Raw genomic sequence first — 16,389 nt, 5'->3', positions numbered from 1 at the left:
GTGGAATAGCATATTGCACAGCTTTTAGCCTCTTGCACCACTTAGCACAATCTTTTTATCTATCTGCATTGTTTACTCATCCTCTCGCACCACTAACAGTAAAAGCCTGCACGAGTTTCTTGTCTGTCTTTCTCTTCCATTTTTGTTTCTCCAGCAGCACTGCAGACACAGTAGCAAAACCAACTCAAAGAAAAACAAACCAAAGCAACTTTCAAATTCCAAACCTCTGCAGAACAGGCTGCTTGTGTGAAGCTGAAAAGGAGCCAGAGCATACCAGCAAGGAAGCTGTGATTGCATCCAGCAGCCTGACAGAAACTCCGAGGCTTCACTGCAGCAGTTTGTGCAGATGCAGCAGCATCCCTCTGACCGGGTCCGTGTCGAATGCTAGCAGAGGAGTCCCCAGAAGGAGGATGCTCATGTCATTCTGTGTCACTGCCCCCTTGCTTTTTAGTTGCAACTCTCTGAGGAAACCAGGTATGCTCTACAGGTTTTTAAACAGTTTTTATTCCTTATGATGATGCCTAATTTCCAAGGGAAGAGTAAGCTGCGTGGAAATGGGGAAGATTAGTGAGAGAAAGAAAGGTCCCCAAGGAGGGTCATTCCTCTCACCACGGAGTGGTGGTAGTCAGGTTTCTTGTGGGTGGGCGTGCAGGAAAATCAGCCTGAGTGGAGGTGTCCAGGGCATTTTCCTGGGGTGCAGGTTGGCAGGGAGGTTTCTGGCGAGGTCTGGCACGAGGGCTCGGGGGTGAGTAGCATCTGTCACACATGTTTTGGTGCTTGTCTGGGGACTGACCGGGACTGGGGACTGATATTTGTGTTTTGGTATCTGTACAACAGCTTGTGTGTCAGGTCAGCAGGCAGGGGAGCGCTACTGGCCAGTGGGGGAGAAGGTTTAGGATGGTGTGTGCTGGGTTGGGGAAACACTGACGATCATAGCAAACCCATTTGCACCAGTGTGACTCTGGGGTGACTGCTGAAAGCGATAGAGTGATGCTGACAAAACTGTGAACAGGATTTGGCCTTATAATGCAAAAATGAGAAGGTTTGGCAGAGGGCCTGGAGGGATGCTGGGAGCTAGTCTCTGAATGTATAAATGCATGTGTTTCTAAAAAAGTCTGTTCTGGTTGCTGGATAGATGTCTGAAGCCCTACTAGCACGCATCACCTTTCATAGGAGACAAAGAGGCTGTTGCCTTTCAGACAGCCTCCCCACTCAATTATTCAGTGCAACTAAATAACTACAGAGCTTCACTGAGTTACACAAAATTGTAAAACTGGCTCACTCCCTTGCCATGAAATCAATGCTATTTTCCCTTTCTGAATGCAACATTATAGCATCAAATGGGTGGCTTGGAGCAATGCTCAAGACACTCGGAGAAGGAACAGAAAACAGTAAGGCGAGCATGGAGGGGAGCTGACATAACACTGTCAGGAAGGTTCAGACCAAAGCACAGACTGCTGCTGGTTGTGGGGAAACGACAGCGACTAAAATAGAGCATGCTTTGTGTCCCGTTGTGTCTTCAGAGCTAGTGTCTGTCCAAAAATGCTAATCTGGAGACAACACCCCCTAAAGAAAAGCAGAAAAGCACAAAGGCTGGGTGTTGTTACAGTGCCTACTTCACGTGCCAGGTTTATTCCAAAGCAGGCGATGCAAACGCCGTCCGTGCTGGCTCTCTTGCACCCTTATGCTTGCTCAGCATTGTCATCATTCTTCTTGTCAGATCCCCCCACTGTGCCAGCGCTGAAGCTGGTATACATACCAGCAGGGAACCAAATGCCTCTAGGTGTTCTTTCTCTGGAGCTGTTGGTCTGGGGGAAGCAGTTTTTATCCCCATTAGAGCAGCCCTAAGGAAACATCCCATTTGCAGTGCTGACGTGGGCTCCCATATCACCGTGACGGGTGGGGAACAGGCACCAAACCAGCCCCTTGCCTCCCCCTGACACCCTGCCAGCCCCTCCTGCATGGGGGGAGCAGTAGCCACGAGCCCCCCCAGCGCCAGAGGAGTATCTGAGAGCAGCCCTGTGACCGCTCAGCGTCTGCCTTACCCGCAGCCAAGGGGCAACCCCAATACTCCTTAGCATTCCATGCCTGGAGGTGGGTTACTGCTTCTGAAGGTGGAGACATCCAATGCTCTAATCAGAAAACAAAACAAAACAAAACAAAACAAAACAAAAAAAAAAAAAAACAAAAAAAAACAACAACAACAAAAAAAGTGTTTGCAAACATTTACTTTTCCTGAATTACCTTTCCTTTTCCAGCAAAGACAATTCATGAAGAAATTCATGGATGGACTGGAAACAAAACTATTAGATTGCTAATCAGAAAGCACAGGGAGAAGTGCAGTACGAGTCTCATGCAGGAGCAGAAACATTTTAAGCAGATTGGTTTGTTTGTTGTTATGTAGAGTTAATATATTTGTAAAAGTCATGTTCAGCTTGCCAGAAAGTTATGATGTTTATCTCACAGTCTACTCATAGTGTTGTGATTAACAATTTTGTGTTGTTGGTCTGGCTTATCTATTTTTGTTTAAAAAAGCCCCAACAACTGATATGAATAGAGTGACATAATTTTTTTGATGAAAGACAAAGTTTTGCTGCTAAATCTTTCTAATGTTACATTGACTATAATGAAATTAATCAAATTTAGAAAGGCCCAGCTTTAATAATAATAACAACAACAACAAAAAAAAAAACAACAAAAAAAAACCCAGAACAGATTATCACAACAAATGCTTTATGTTTATATTTTGATATCTGACCTGAAGTGACCGAAGTCACAGAAATATTGAACAAGTTGGTAGAAACTATAATATATAAGGTAATTAACAGGTGCCATAATGAGGAAAATCAGTATAGATTTTGTAGAAAAATATCTCACAGGTCTACTGGAGATTTCTGGGAGGAAGGAGGAGAGGACAGTCACCAGTGATGTCTCAGAAATCTGTCCATGGGCTTGTGTTGTTTGACATAGAATTTATCTGGAAAAAGAAGTGTAGTTTGAGGTGAGAGATTTTCTTGATGGTAAGCTACTCTAGGTAGCAAAAATGAAAGTCAGCTGGGAAAAGGAGTTCAAACTATGAGTTATTGGGTTAAAATGGCAGAAAAAAAAAAAAAAAATCGATGTTGATGGCAGCAAAGGAATATACCCCAGTCAAAACAATCCTAACTTTGCATGCAGAGAGAGAAGTGCTGAAGAGAGAAGTCCCAGTACTTGGGTAGAAGAGTTACTGACTCAATTCAAGAACACACCCTTTGCTTGATTATTTACGGTAGAACAGGGATGAGTCTCTAGACATTGTTACAGACACATGGCAATGTGTAAGTGTAAGAGACTATGATCTGGTGTAACTCATATATTTGAGAGCCATGAGAAGTGCAAATTAAAGCTCAAAGTCCTGTATATAGGGTTTTATACCATTTGAATTTCTCATTAGGCTTCTTTCTCTCTTTGTAGTGGGAATTATTCTAGCTTCAATCATTCCTACATAATTTGATTTCAATCGAGTTTTGTTACATCATCCAAACTCACTTCACTAAAGGCAATTTAATTCTAGTTCAGCATACATTGCAACTAGTGATTTACCTCAACTGTTTTTGAGTAAATTTTAAACTGGATTGATTCCTTCTAAATGAGAAAGCCAAGGCTGGTCAAAGCAGACTCACTGATTCAAAACTTATAAGGCAAGTCTTTTTTAATTCTTTCATCTAGATTAGACATTGGACAAATTGGCTAGCTGGCTACCTGCTCTTCAATTCTGGAAATGGGAACCTGAACCATCAGTAAATGCAACCTTACGTCAGTGTTTGCTGACCAGGAATTACTGCAATGAAAAGTCAGGTGTCACTGGGAATCAATCTCCACTTGTAGCAGGCAAGCCTAAACAAGGATTGCAAACGATAAGTGAAGGCTTCCTCTGTGCTTTAAGCTCCTCTTGGAAGCATTTAATTCCACCGTTGCTTTCTACCCACTGAACGATGTTTTCCTTTTCTCTCTGTCTTTCTATACCACTGTAGTCAACTAGTCAAACATGAAGAATGCAGACATGAAATGTGACCGGCCTGGATTTTTTTGTCCTTGAGTTTATTCAACAGCTATCTCCTCCAACATTGATCTGGAAACGCATCTATTCACAGACTTTCTCCTCATGATATAGATACACCCACATCTAAACAAGTATGGTCTTTTAATGAATCCCTCAAATCATTCATTGATTCCCTAAGCAGAAAACTATTTCACTATTTTACTCACTCTTTCAGGTTTTTTTACAGTAGCACGGGAAAAAAATAGAGTAATTTGCTTCCTTGGGAAAACAGACTGTTATTCATTACCTGCTGAAAGACTGCTCATCTCAGCTGACAAAGATGCCCTTTCCATAAACCTCTCAGATTTAAGATTGTGATTTCAAGACAGCTCGCATATTATACGTATTACTCCACAGTTTTTATTATTGACTTTATCAGGCCATTAAAACATAGGCAGATTTTCCCAGACAGGTAAATACTCATTGGAAAGGAGAGAGAGAGAATGAGACATTAGAAATGGCCCACAAAACCTAGGCCTTGCATTATCTTTGTAATGCTTTCAGCTGAAACTTTGATGATGAGAGTGGATGGAGCCTTATGAAAAATGTGTAGTGGGTACTTAAGAAGTTCTGGGAATGGACAGTGGCTAATTGACCCCTAAAATGTTGGAAACATTGATCTAAATCCAGTGTCTGAGAATGTTAATATCACATACTGAAGAATTTGAGTACCAATGTGACCTCTGCAGGTCACAGTGCTGTGGGCTTGTTCTACTGTTCAGGAGAACAGTAGAGAAATACTACTCATATTCTTGTTTCTTGCTTCTTTTCCGTAACAAGCTAATAATCTTCTTCATGTATGCAGAAGGGAGAGAATTGTAGTAGAAATTCAGGCATAATTCTGCTGAAAAGCTTTATAGATTTCAAGTGAGATTCAGATATATTTTGTAGGATAGAGGGAGTTATCAGTGAACCAATGTTGATACGAAGAATCAGGCTTGATTTAAAGTTGTTCTGGCATGAACTGGTGTCAATCTACTTACTTTCATGGAGCTGCTGCAAATTTATATTGATGTAAATGAATTCAGAATGCATAGTACTTTACTAAAATACTCAGATTTAAAACTGAACAACAAAAATTTAAAACTGAACTGCTGTCATATCTGTAGCAGGGGCTTTAATTACTATAATTAAAGAAAATCTGCATGAGCTGAAAGATAGGTTGCAATTTGAAACATTCAAGTGAGAAGGACATTACCGTTCTGATAAAATCTTTAATTATACCTACATACATTTCTCAACAACTTTTTTAGCCCAAACAGTTTATAATCTTTTTTTTTAGGACACATGACAACTGCTTCAGTTCAGTTCAATTTAGGCTATGGCTAACTTCCCTTCCAAAGATTTTAATAGGCACCTTGCAAAATTCACTCAGATGTTTGTATGCAGTGGCCTATTCTCATCTGAGAACTCCTAGTTTCAGTAAAATGTATCTTATCAACCTGAAATGCTCATATTCTTTACACTTTAAAAGCTAATATTCCAAGGGTGAGTTGATGTACTATTGGCCATTGACTGAATTGTCACTGCTGCTGTTTCGGTTCTGCCATACAATCACGCAAGGAAAAGTACAGACTGCTTAGCTTCACAGGTCTCCTTAATAAAACCATAGGCTGCTTGTAAACGTCAAGCACCGTGTTGGCTCTGCCCTACTTCTGCTGCCCAGGAAAACTGGGCAGCAGCACAGGGACCACCAAAGGGCCTTGGAGTTATTGGCAGGCAGGAGTTTCTTGGGAGACACCAGTAGAAACCTGTGTCTTCCTGCCCGCTGCAGCGTTGAGGAGGGACACATACATGTAGTCATCCTTTGGCAGCTGGAAGATCTGAAAGAAAGATGAAATGGGGCTATCTCTTCTATTTGGTAAACAGGAAGCCCTGTCTCAGAGGTAAAAGACTTCTCTTTCTTCTTGGGTGCAGGAAGTGGAGCAGCTTCACGCAAGCATTAGGGAGTTCACTTCAGGGCAAGGACTCCCAAGCCCAGGGTTGGGAATCTTGGCTCACTTTCCTCTCCAGTAGCTGAAGTGTCAGCTGGGATAGGCTGGACCAAATTCTGCTATGTTCTCCAGGAGTTTAAAAAAAACTGGCTTAAAAGTAGGATTTAGTCTGCCTGAATTAGCAACTAACTGGCATCTAAGCTCCAGGGCAAGGAGAGAACCAGTTTTCCCAAAGTCCCTAAATCTTCTGTGGCCACTGAAAAGATCTGGGTGGCCCTTGAAGGCCACTTGTCTCTCTGAGCTGAGATCTGGCCTTTCCAAGGGTGGGCACCTAACCGGGGGCAGAGCGGCACGTCGGGCTCCTTGCCCTTCCTGGTTTTAGTGAGATACCAGGACTTTTTTTTTTTTTTTTTTTGTCAGGGATTTAAGACATTTTCAAGTGCAGAAGAGTTGTCTGTGGGCCTAACTTCCAGAGAAAGGCACTGCCTCGGGGCCTGCACTGCCGGCCCTTGCAGGCTGTCACTCTCTTGGTTTGGACCAGAGGTCCATTTAGCCAGGCACCCATCCGACAGGGACAGGTTGCTTCCTATTGATAAGATGAGGAGCAGCATGAACCACAGCCAAAAGCAGGTGCTGAGGAAAAAAAATAAGAAACACGGCCCTAAACAGATACCATGGGAAAGAGTACAAGAAGCAGAGCATGCAGGCAGATGGAAGTTTGTATCTGCAAAAGATTTAACTGCTGTTACCTCGTGTGTATCTAAACTTACTTTGGCAGGTGGGTCCTGGGATCCTGCTGTCTGAAGCATTCCCAAGATCTGGCTCTGTCCATCCGTGTAATCTTTGCAGGCAGCCTGACTTAAGTTTTACAAACTCAGTATGCCACTGAGGTAGCCAGTGGGCCCTGGACGGTAACTAGAAGTGCAGTCACAGAGTTGAAGCAAGTCCTCACTGGGAAAGGCTGCAGAAGTCAGGGAGCAGGAGGCCAGTGCACCAGGGAGGGGCGTAAGGACGTGAGAAGGATGCACAAAGGTAAGGACACTTGTGCGCCCGGTGTACCTTCTTCTGATTTCAAGAATCAGGAAATCTATGGCAAACCTGGGCGTGCATGAATATATGAAGCGTGTGCTCGTTAACGTCACCTGTAGCATATTGCTGCCACTTTCAAAAAATGATTGAGTGCCCTGGCCGTGCGAGGTGAATTCCTGGAGAGGGTGCGAGCAGTGACACGGCGTCAGGGCACATCATCGACTTATTTGCACGCGTGAACCGGCTCTGGCAGGGAGCTGACTGAGCAGCGTTCGGGGCAACCCTTTCTTCCAGGCACCTCAGCCAAGTGCCAAAAGCCAGCCCCGCGGCCGCAAATCCGCTCCAAGAATTTACTCAGCGCAAATCCCAAAGCAGAGCGCAAACCCTCCCGCAAAGCCCTTCATGTCGAGAGCCCTTCGTCGGGACACCGGCCACGACAGGCAGCGCCGGGTCCCTGCTCCGGCAGCGCCGGCGCTGATGCCGGCGCGTGTACGGTACAGGGTGATGTAGGGGTGTGTGACACATATGTTAAGAGCGGTTTTAAATTTTGACGTTCGCGAACGTCACGTTAACGCCGGACGGGTGGCAGCGGCCTGAAACCGGCTGAACCGTTAGGTGGGGATCGCCTGCCCGGTGGGCTCCGGAGCAGGAGCTGTCGGTAAGCAGGCCGGCCGGCCGGCAGACCGGCCATGTAGCACCCACCGGGGGCCGGCGCTGCCGCGACCCGACCCCGGGAGCAAGCGGAGCCGCCGGCCCCGGCCCCGGCCCCGCGGGGCCTCCGGCGGCGCCCGCCCGCCCGGGCCGCTGGGGGCGGGGCCCGGCGGGGGCGTGGCCAGGCGGAGGCGGTGCCCGGCTGGGGTGGGTGGGGCCCCGCGCGCCCCCGCCCAGAGCGATTCCCCCCCCTCCCGACCCCCCCCCCGTCCCGACCCTCCTCCCGCTCGCCCAGGCGGCGGCGTCGATTGGCTGAGGGGCGCGCGCGTGACACCCGCCCCGCGCGCCGGCGGGAGCGGAGGAGGCAGGTGGGCGGGGCGAGAGGCGGGCACTGCGTTGCCGGGGTGACGGGGGGCGGGCGGCGCGGCGGGGCCGGGCCGGGCCGGGCCCTCCCGCCATGGGCTGCCGGGCCGCTGTCAGCGGGATAAGAGCGGAGCGGGCGGCCGGGTCCGGCGGGGCGAGGAGCTGGTAAGGGTGGGGCGAGTGGGTATCGCTGTCTTCGGCTCTCGGTTTGCGGGGCCGGGTGGGCGGCAGGCGGCTCGGCGGGCACAGGCCCCGCTGCGGGTGTCGGCGAGGGGGCGGCCCACCCGAGGCCGGCGACGGTGGGGGCCGCGGTGCGTGGGCTGGGCCGGGGCGGGCTGTCACTCGGCGCCTGCCGCCTCCGTGGCGTGGAGGCGCCCGCTGGATGCCGCTGGCGGCTGAGGGCAGCCTGGCGGGCGCCGGCGCGGGAGGCGGAAGCAGCGGCCGCCGGTGGCGCAGGCGGGGCCCTGCCCGCCCCGGGGCTGCCCGGGCCGGGGGCCGCCGGAGGGGTACGCGCGCGCTCGGGGCCCCGCGTGTTTCGCGTGGTCAGGCGCCGGGGCTGGTTCCCTGCGTGTGGTGAGTTGGAACGAGGCGGTTTGTGGCCCCTTCCTCGCGTGTGGCCGCCGCCTCTGCCGAAAGGCGACGTTTGAGGCTCCGCGGGTGCGCCCGGGTGGTGTGCGTGGGGCGGTTTTCCGTGCCCCGCCCCCGTGTCACCGGGGTGCCGTGGGCTGTGCCCTACGGCGGGCTGCGCTTTGCGACGTGTTTGTGCAAAGCCGGAGCACAAAGCCTCGCTGTCCATGAGGCGTTTGTTGAAGATAAGAGATAACAAATGAAGAAAAGCAAATGAGGGCAGTTCACGGGAACGTGATAACAACAGCCGCTGCGCTTCAGCACCTGAACTGTGCTTTTTTAAATTTTAAATCTATTACGAGGAGCGGACACAGGAGCAGTGAGAACTCTTCTAGATAGTCTCTCAGCGTGGGAAAGAATGTGTGAACATACTTTAAGGAGGGGAAAAAAATAATCTAAGAATTGGACATTACCTGGTATCCCCAAATGAACTAAAGAGCTGCTTTTTGCTTGCTTATACAGTGAGAGAGAAGGCAGGAAAAGCAGGTGCATCACGGGAGGTGAGAATAAAACTTCATGTGTCAAAGAGAACAGAGCAATTGGAAGAAATTCAGAAAGAGGATCAGATGACTCAGTGTGGTGGCCTAGGAGCTGGAAAAGCATATAATATTGTTATAAGTGGGAACTGGCTAGAGAAGAAAGTCTGGATGGGAGACATTTTCTTTTCCTTTTTAGTTGTGCTACATGAATCATAAGCCTTCAGTATAAGGATCTAGAGAAACTTGGAGTTAGTGACAAAAGCTTGTCTCACTAACAGAATTGTACGGTTACCTGTGAGGTGGTGGGACAATCTTTGGCAGAAAAACCAGCAAGGAGATTTGTTTGAGTCATGTGTATCATGATCTTAGGCTAGGTATCAGAACAGAGATGTCTGGAGCACTTAACCCTTCCTGAAGGAGGGATCAGAATTTGCTCGCTTGGACAAGAGACCATGTCTGCATGGAGCTTTTATTACAACGGGGCGGCAGCGTGGTAAGGAGTCAGGAAAATACTCTTGAGTCTCCTTTTTGCCTTTAACTGTAGGCTCACAGACTAACAGTGCAAAGAAGAAAGTGTCCTCTTGGATACCTTAGAAAAAACTGTGGTTTAGTGGCTCTTAGTCTCTGGTGGATGTTTAAAGTAGAGTAAATGAAGAATGAGAATGCTTTCATGGATTTTCATAGATGAGGAAAAAAAAAAGTGTATTTTAATTTTACTTTTCTTTCTTCCTCATTGTACTTTGGACAGAGAATCTTACAAGCTAAGAACAAGTAGCTTTCAATGGCTTACTTCTAAAACCAAAGTTAATAGTAGGTGAGGTCTCAGGAAGTCAGTTGTCACTTGGTTTGTAACACTGTATACTGTCTCTTAAAAGGAGCTTTTTTTCATGTCACTCCCTTTTTGCTTTCCTTCTTTCCTTCCCCCATTAGTTTTTTTACTGTACTTGGACAGCTTTGCATTAAAAAAGTTTAATTGTAAGAAGTTGTTCTGTTAGGTTAGTAACTATTTAATTAAGATTCATCTTAATTGCTTCTTTTGCTTCCTCCTTTCTCTTAGTCCCTGGTAATTTTTTTCATGTGCCTCTATCTCAGTTTTTAGTGAAGTTTAAGACAATAAGAAAAGAGACTGTAAGCATCTTAAACAGTAGTGTAGGATCTGCTCCAAAGTTACTTAATATGTAAACATTAGAAAAGAACACCTATGTTAATACTTACTAAAAGTTGCTGCTTTTATATGGTTCTCTTTACAGTTAAGTTCAAAGAGCATAAGCAAATACTATGAAATATGAACAAACACTTCAGGAAGCTATCAGTTCTGTATTTTTATTGTCAGTGATTTATTTAATAAGGCCATGTGTGTCCTTATTAATATACAGTTGTACCCACTTGCAGATTGTGCAGGGATCTAATTTCATTTGTATTTGAAGAATTTTGCCATTGTCATGGTCGTCTCTTTTCAAATAAGATAATGTTGCACGCAGAGGAATTCTGAATAAAAGCTGGTTTTGATACTTGTCTTTTGCGGTCAGAAGGGAGCAGAGGGAATGTAAGGTGAGATGATTATTTTGTAAGAGGATTCTGTCGCACCAGGAAGCTCTTGCTGTCCAGATCATGCTTGCTTGTCCTCTGAGGGCAAATTTAAGTGCTTTGGAGTGAACAGCCATCATCAACAAGACCTCACTACTGTCAACTTTATTCCTTTTTGAGGAGATAGCAGTTTCTGTGGGCTTCCTTAGTGAAGAACTGTAGTAGCTCTTCCTGAGATGTCACTACTTCATATTGTTGATTCAACTTGATGGTCATCTTTTCTCATGTTTGTTGGAAAACTGGATTATAATCTTGGAAAAGGATTGTAATAGGCTCTGGAGGGAGGGCCCTATGTATATATGTATGGGATTACTTTGTCTCTTGCTTTCCTTTCCAGTTTGGAAATGGTTGTGAGAATGTCAGTTACTCTGGCAAATTATTGCTTGATGAAGACTCATAAGCCTGTAGATAGTATCAAGTTACTGAGCTGGCATCATCAGAGCTATCAGCTCCTGCTATAGCACTGATCTGGAGATGATATACCTGTTTTTAGACTGGGACAAGATCAAGTAGAAGAGATCTGTGGTTACTTCTGTCACCTGGACTGATTTGTCTGAGCTGGCTAAGCTGATGGAACAGCTTGTTACTGCTGAAGGGGGAGATCTCCTGTCTGCTTTCTTCCCTTTGCTGGCAGTAACAACTGTCTGATCCCTCAACGTGGCAATTCAACAACAACAACAAAATCCAGCTGAAAAAAGTAGTTTTCTGCAGGCCAGTGGAGATGAGTCACATAGAGAAGGAATTGGACGAGCACAGTACTGGAGGAAGAAGGGAAGAGTTGCTGGGGAGGAAGGGAAAAACCTTTTTGCTAGTTGAGAGTTGTCAGGTGGGCTGAGCTGCCTTGTTTAACTGTACCCTAGCTGCTCCTCAGGAGGTGGGGGCTTTTGCTTAGACTCAACAGGGTGTCTGCTTCAGCTGTCGTGGTCATTTGAAAAGAACTAATAAAGCAGCATGGTATGCACTAGATCCAGATTTTCTTTCCCTCTGTTTGGATTCAGGCCTTGCAGTTGAACAAATGTCTTTCTGTGACTTGTTGAAATTAGTGCGTGGGAATATCTTGTGTCCAGATAAAGCACTCTGTACAGAAGTGATATTGGAATGCATGAAGGGGAAGGAGAAGATGATGCTATATGCAATCTTGAGGTTTTTCTTGCTGTAAGCTATTAGCTGTTCATGGTTCATATGTGCAGCCTGGGGTCTGATTAATATCCCCTTTTTTCTGGTAAGTCAGTTTTTTTGGTGATAACTATTACAGTAGAAATGTGAGTCTTGCTAGTGTGATTTTTAGGTAACTGTGCTATGCTCCGTATGAAGATACATCTTAAATCTGATTGCTGAATGTGAAAGCGAGACAGAACAAAACCAAAAAATTAATGAGTTTATGTATGTTGAAGAAGGGAGAGGTATGTAATACTGTGATCAGTGTAGTGAAGTCCTGTGATACTGCTATGTTTTGGTACCTGTAACTGCTGAAACTTCTATTGTATCTTTGTTCCGGATATTTCTCTTAAATTCCACTAGCTTCTTTTAGTCACCACTGCACTTCATATTCTGTAGCTGAGGTATTTTGTGGTTTTGGTCTCTTACAGAAGAGCCGGACTTCCACTCTTCTGCTTTTCTGACTTATTTTAGTCTTCTTCACTCCCATAAATAACTCAGTACTGCCTGCTGTTACTGTGAGCGGGATTTTGCAGTGGCCACACAGTGGACGAGCACTGAAAGGGTTTTCTTCTGCACTCCTGAGCTTGTGTAGTCCACTGCAGGCATCTGGGGCTTGCCCTGTGACACTTGTGTGCTTGGGGTTTTTGAGCTGTGTGGAGCAGAGTCACTGTGATAATTACTCTTACATTGTGAAAGAGATTTTCTGTGCTTTCTGGATAATTTGTAAGGTGGAAAGCGGAGGGCAGAAGTGATGAATGGTGATTTGCGAAAGATGTGGAAGAGGAGTGCCTGTTAGACTGTGTCTGTGTCAGCAGTTGAGCAAGCATCTCACAATCTGGGCTAATCCTCACGTTTATGCATTCTTTGCCCTCTCTTCCCGCACCCAGCGAGTTGAGCTCCTTGACTTCAGTTAAAAGCATCGCCATGCTCCATGAAAAAGTATGAGAGCATGAAGTACTAAATGTGAGGTGGGAGGAGAGAGTTCCTGGTTCTTTAGACTTCTGACTAGAGAAAGACCTTGCTGCTTTTCCAAGAGGAAACTGGGAAGATGAAATATCAGAAGGAATTAATGTCAGGTAGTGCCAAATGCAAGGCTTCATTGGAAGCATTAAAACTAATACTCAGTTTTATTTTGGCAAACGCCTGACTTCACCGATTCCTCTTGAGTATGGTGGAGGCATTTACTGAAGATTTGTGTTCTTGGGGGAGATAAATCGCAAAAAGCATCTAACTAGATCTGTTGACCCCAGTAAGCAACTGATTTGGTTAGATTTTAGTGTATTAACTAAAAAAATGAGGAATGAGTAACAGAAACAGTAATCTGAAGGGTTATGTCTTAATTCTGGAAAAGAGTCAATTAGTAGGGAAAATACTTAAGATTTAAGAGAATGTTCCTGATAGTTCATAATTGTATTGCAGAAATTGATAGAAGTTCAGCAATATACTTTCATTATAATAGTTCAAGAGTTGAAATTTGTCCAGTTTTGATTCAGTAATTCAAACAGACACTGAAGTAGTCTTAAAATTAACCAAAAAGTCCAAGTCTTTCATCTTCCTATTCTCTTTCTGCTAGAAGGCAAGAGAGTTCAACAATCCTAATTTCAAAGAATTGAGAGCAAATATTTTTATGACTTGCTGAAGTAAAGACAAAACAGAAGCCCCAAAGTGTAAAATTGTGTATGCTACCCGAGGTACATATTTATCTTTATTACTTTCATCTTTCAATTACAAGTGGAGATTTGAGTCACTCAAGAGTGTGTAGTTTCATTCTTGGTTTGTGTGTTTCAATTAACAAAAGGTCAGAGGAATGCAGAATTTCCTTTGTGTGCTTGGATATATAGGTAAAATGTTGTGTGTGGGGTGTTTTCAACTCCAGAAGGTACTCCTAAATAATATAGGACCATTTTTAGAAGCCTAAATTACTTCATTTAGAAAGCCAGTTTGATTACTGGAGTCCTGCTATATCCCTAGCATTTGCAGAAAAAATGATATGTTGCTTGGTTACTGGAAATACTATTTGGCTATGTATGTAGCCTTCGTCTGGCACACTTCATTCGTCTTCCCAACTATCTCTCAGCAGTGTAAAATCTTGCTCGTGTGTGCATGTGTGATAGACATCTATAGTTTGGGTACTTCTTAGGCATAAAGTTTGGATGTGTTTTGCGTTGTGGGTGGATTTAGTTTTTTTCCCAGTGCTTCAGGTTTTTCTTAAATATTTGTCTATCTAGGAGTAGGTATACTGGAGAACTTTATACTCTTAGTCATTAGTATGTGAAATTAAGTATAATTATTGATTATACTGGAGTGTATACTGCTTGACTAATAGAGTGCTGTTTAAACTTCAAGAATAAAATAAAAATCCTAGTTGTTCCTTATTTGCGTTGCTACTGGAGAAAAGCTACCTGAAGTGAGATGTTACATGAGTCATTTTGCCTGCAGTTCTCTTGATTGTTGACTGGGTCTTCCGGGGCGAGTTCAGTGCAGGAGGGGTCAGTACAGCTGGAAGAAATATCTGCCTTGTAAAGCCTGAGAGAAGTACAGGACCTCTTTCCCTAAAGCAACAAAAGCTGTTTGCCCTTTGTAAAGAAGTTGGCAGGCTGACCTCAACAGGAATAACCGTGTATGAAACTGATATTTAGGTATTTTTTTTTTTATTCAATACCACCTTCAGAGTTGCTACCCGCTGTCTAATCTGCATCTGAGTGCTAATAGAAAACTTGGATTTCACTGACCAGTTTTAAAGTCCCAGAAGCAGAATTAGTCTTCTGCCCATTAATGACCTCTTTCTTTACACTCCGATAATTGATCTTCCCCTCTTATTTAATTGCTTTTAGTGGGTACTTTAGACACAATGTCAAAATTTATCTTAAGCCTTTTACTTCGTAGTTTTATTCCTCTAACTACTAAGCTTTTTGCTTCAGGAATAGCCTTTACTCCTATCCCTTCACAAGAGTATGTCAAGATACTGCTCAACTTCTTTGCCTCTTCTATCTCTCTGAGTATTGGTACAATCAAAATGTATAATATTATAAAGTACAAAGATCTGTGCGGTCCTTCAGGTCGTGATTTCAGTGGTACATTTGTTGTTTAAAATAACTTCCAGGTACATGCAGTGTGGTCTGTGTACTGTAGTGTGGTTACAACTACAGTGTTTTTTTCCAGTTGTACCTGAGACCACACTATCTGCTGTACTGTAGATTAATGCAAGAGTATTCGGGAAGTCTGCCTGGTTTGGTAGGCCTGCTCTGTTTAGTCTTGCTGCTGGAGAGGCCCTGAACTTCTGACTTACCTTCTGTAGTAGGCAGCTTCTTTCCTTTCACTCTATGGAGTCTGTGGAGGTTAGTCTTGATATTCAGATTTAGTTACTACTGTGCAGCCGTGGCTGTCAGGGCTTGCTTTGTCATCTGTTTTGGGGTAAGCATCAAACAAAGTTTGGAAAAGGATATTTAAGAGTATTACCTGTGTGTATTTTAATTTAGGGAAGAACTTGTTAGCACTCTGAGTAGTTTTCAGAACAAGGCTCACTTGGGAGCTATGCCATTTCAGCCTTTTCACTGACAGATGTTCTACAGAAGATCTTCTTCCTTTGGTTTTCTTTTGGAAGAACTTGCTGGTCTTTCATAGCTTATTTTCTACATAGATTCCATCTTGCAGCGGAATACTTGTCGGTTCCTTTCTCTGGTACCATGTGTTTCTTACAGATGTTGTCCTCTGGCGCTTCTGATAAGACCTGGAGCAGATCCTTGTTTTCAACTCTAATAAAGCTTGTCTCTAGCATTTTCATGGTACTGGTAACAGCTTGGTATTCTTCAGTTCATTTTAACTGGTTGCCATGATAGCAAGCATATTTCTAACACAGTTAGTGTTGCAATCATTATCTTTGAAGGCTTTTCCCATGCCTGTTCTAAGGCATGTTTATTCTCTGTGCCTGCATGCAGTGGTCTGAAATATGCAAACTTCAAATGAACTGGGATGTATTTAATGTGGCTAATACCTATATTGTAGCTACTGACTTTGGATAGTGTAAGACCACAAGCTAAGCATAAAGCATTGAGTATAGCATATGTACAGGATTAATGCATTACTTGAGCGTAGGTGGTTTTTGAGAGCCTGTCTTTCATTAGTGCTGTACTTCATCTTGCAGGTGAATCATCTCATCTTTTAACTTGATTTCAGGCTCAACAAGAATGCATTCACAGGTGTTTTACATTGTTTGACTAAGCAAAATTCCATGTTAAGTTGAGAAGCTGTCTCAAAGCACTTGTGTAATACACAGCGAGCCTGTGGGATTCTTTGCCATTAAGTGTCTCAGTGATATTTCATCCAGACTCAAAAGGAGGGAATTGTTGATAATCTGCTAACTTGTAAAGGGGATACAGATCTTCACAGCTGAAGGCAGAACCTGATAAGCTGCTGAATTTTAGTGAGAACTTTCCTGGCATTGATCATTTAATCTCTGGTGCTGCCTTCTTAGCAC

The 16,389-nt window shown here is 44.5% G+C and overlaps 1 protein-coding gene across 4 annotated transcripts in view; it reads left to right on the top strand.

Annotated features, from left to right (window-relative positions):
* Positions 1-455: 455 nt before the first annotated feature.
* The window catches only part of LYST (lysosomal trafficking regulator), a 94,760-nt gene continuing 78,826 nt past the window's right edge, over positions 456-16,389 (top strand). The window contains exon 1 of one of the 4 annotated variants that reach the window (XM_033008896.2): positions 456-474. The gene's annotated coding sequence lies outside the window, so the exon portion shown is untranslated. Of the gene's footprint in view, positions 475-8,117; positions 8,224-8,613; positions 8,632-16,389 lie in introns of those variants that run through there. The other 3 variants (XM_042795814.1, XM_042795815.1, XM_033008904.2) reach the window with 3 other exon arrangements.

This window comes from Tyto alba, unplaced genomic scaffold (genome assembly GCF_018691265.1).
Source record: "Tyto alba isolate M040663 unplaced genomic scaffold, T.alba_DEE_v4.0 Super-Scaffold_22, whole genome shotgun sequence".
Lineage (NCBI taxonomy): Eukaryota > Metazoa > Chordata > Aves > Strigiformes > Tytonidae > Tyto > Tyto alba.
The sequence above is the reverse complement of the archived record's forward strand: the minus strand, read 5'-3'. Positions and strand labels throughout refer to the sequence as shown.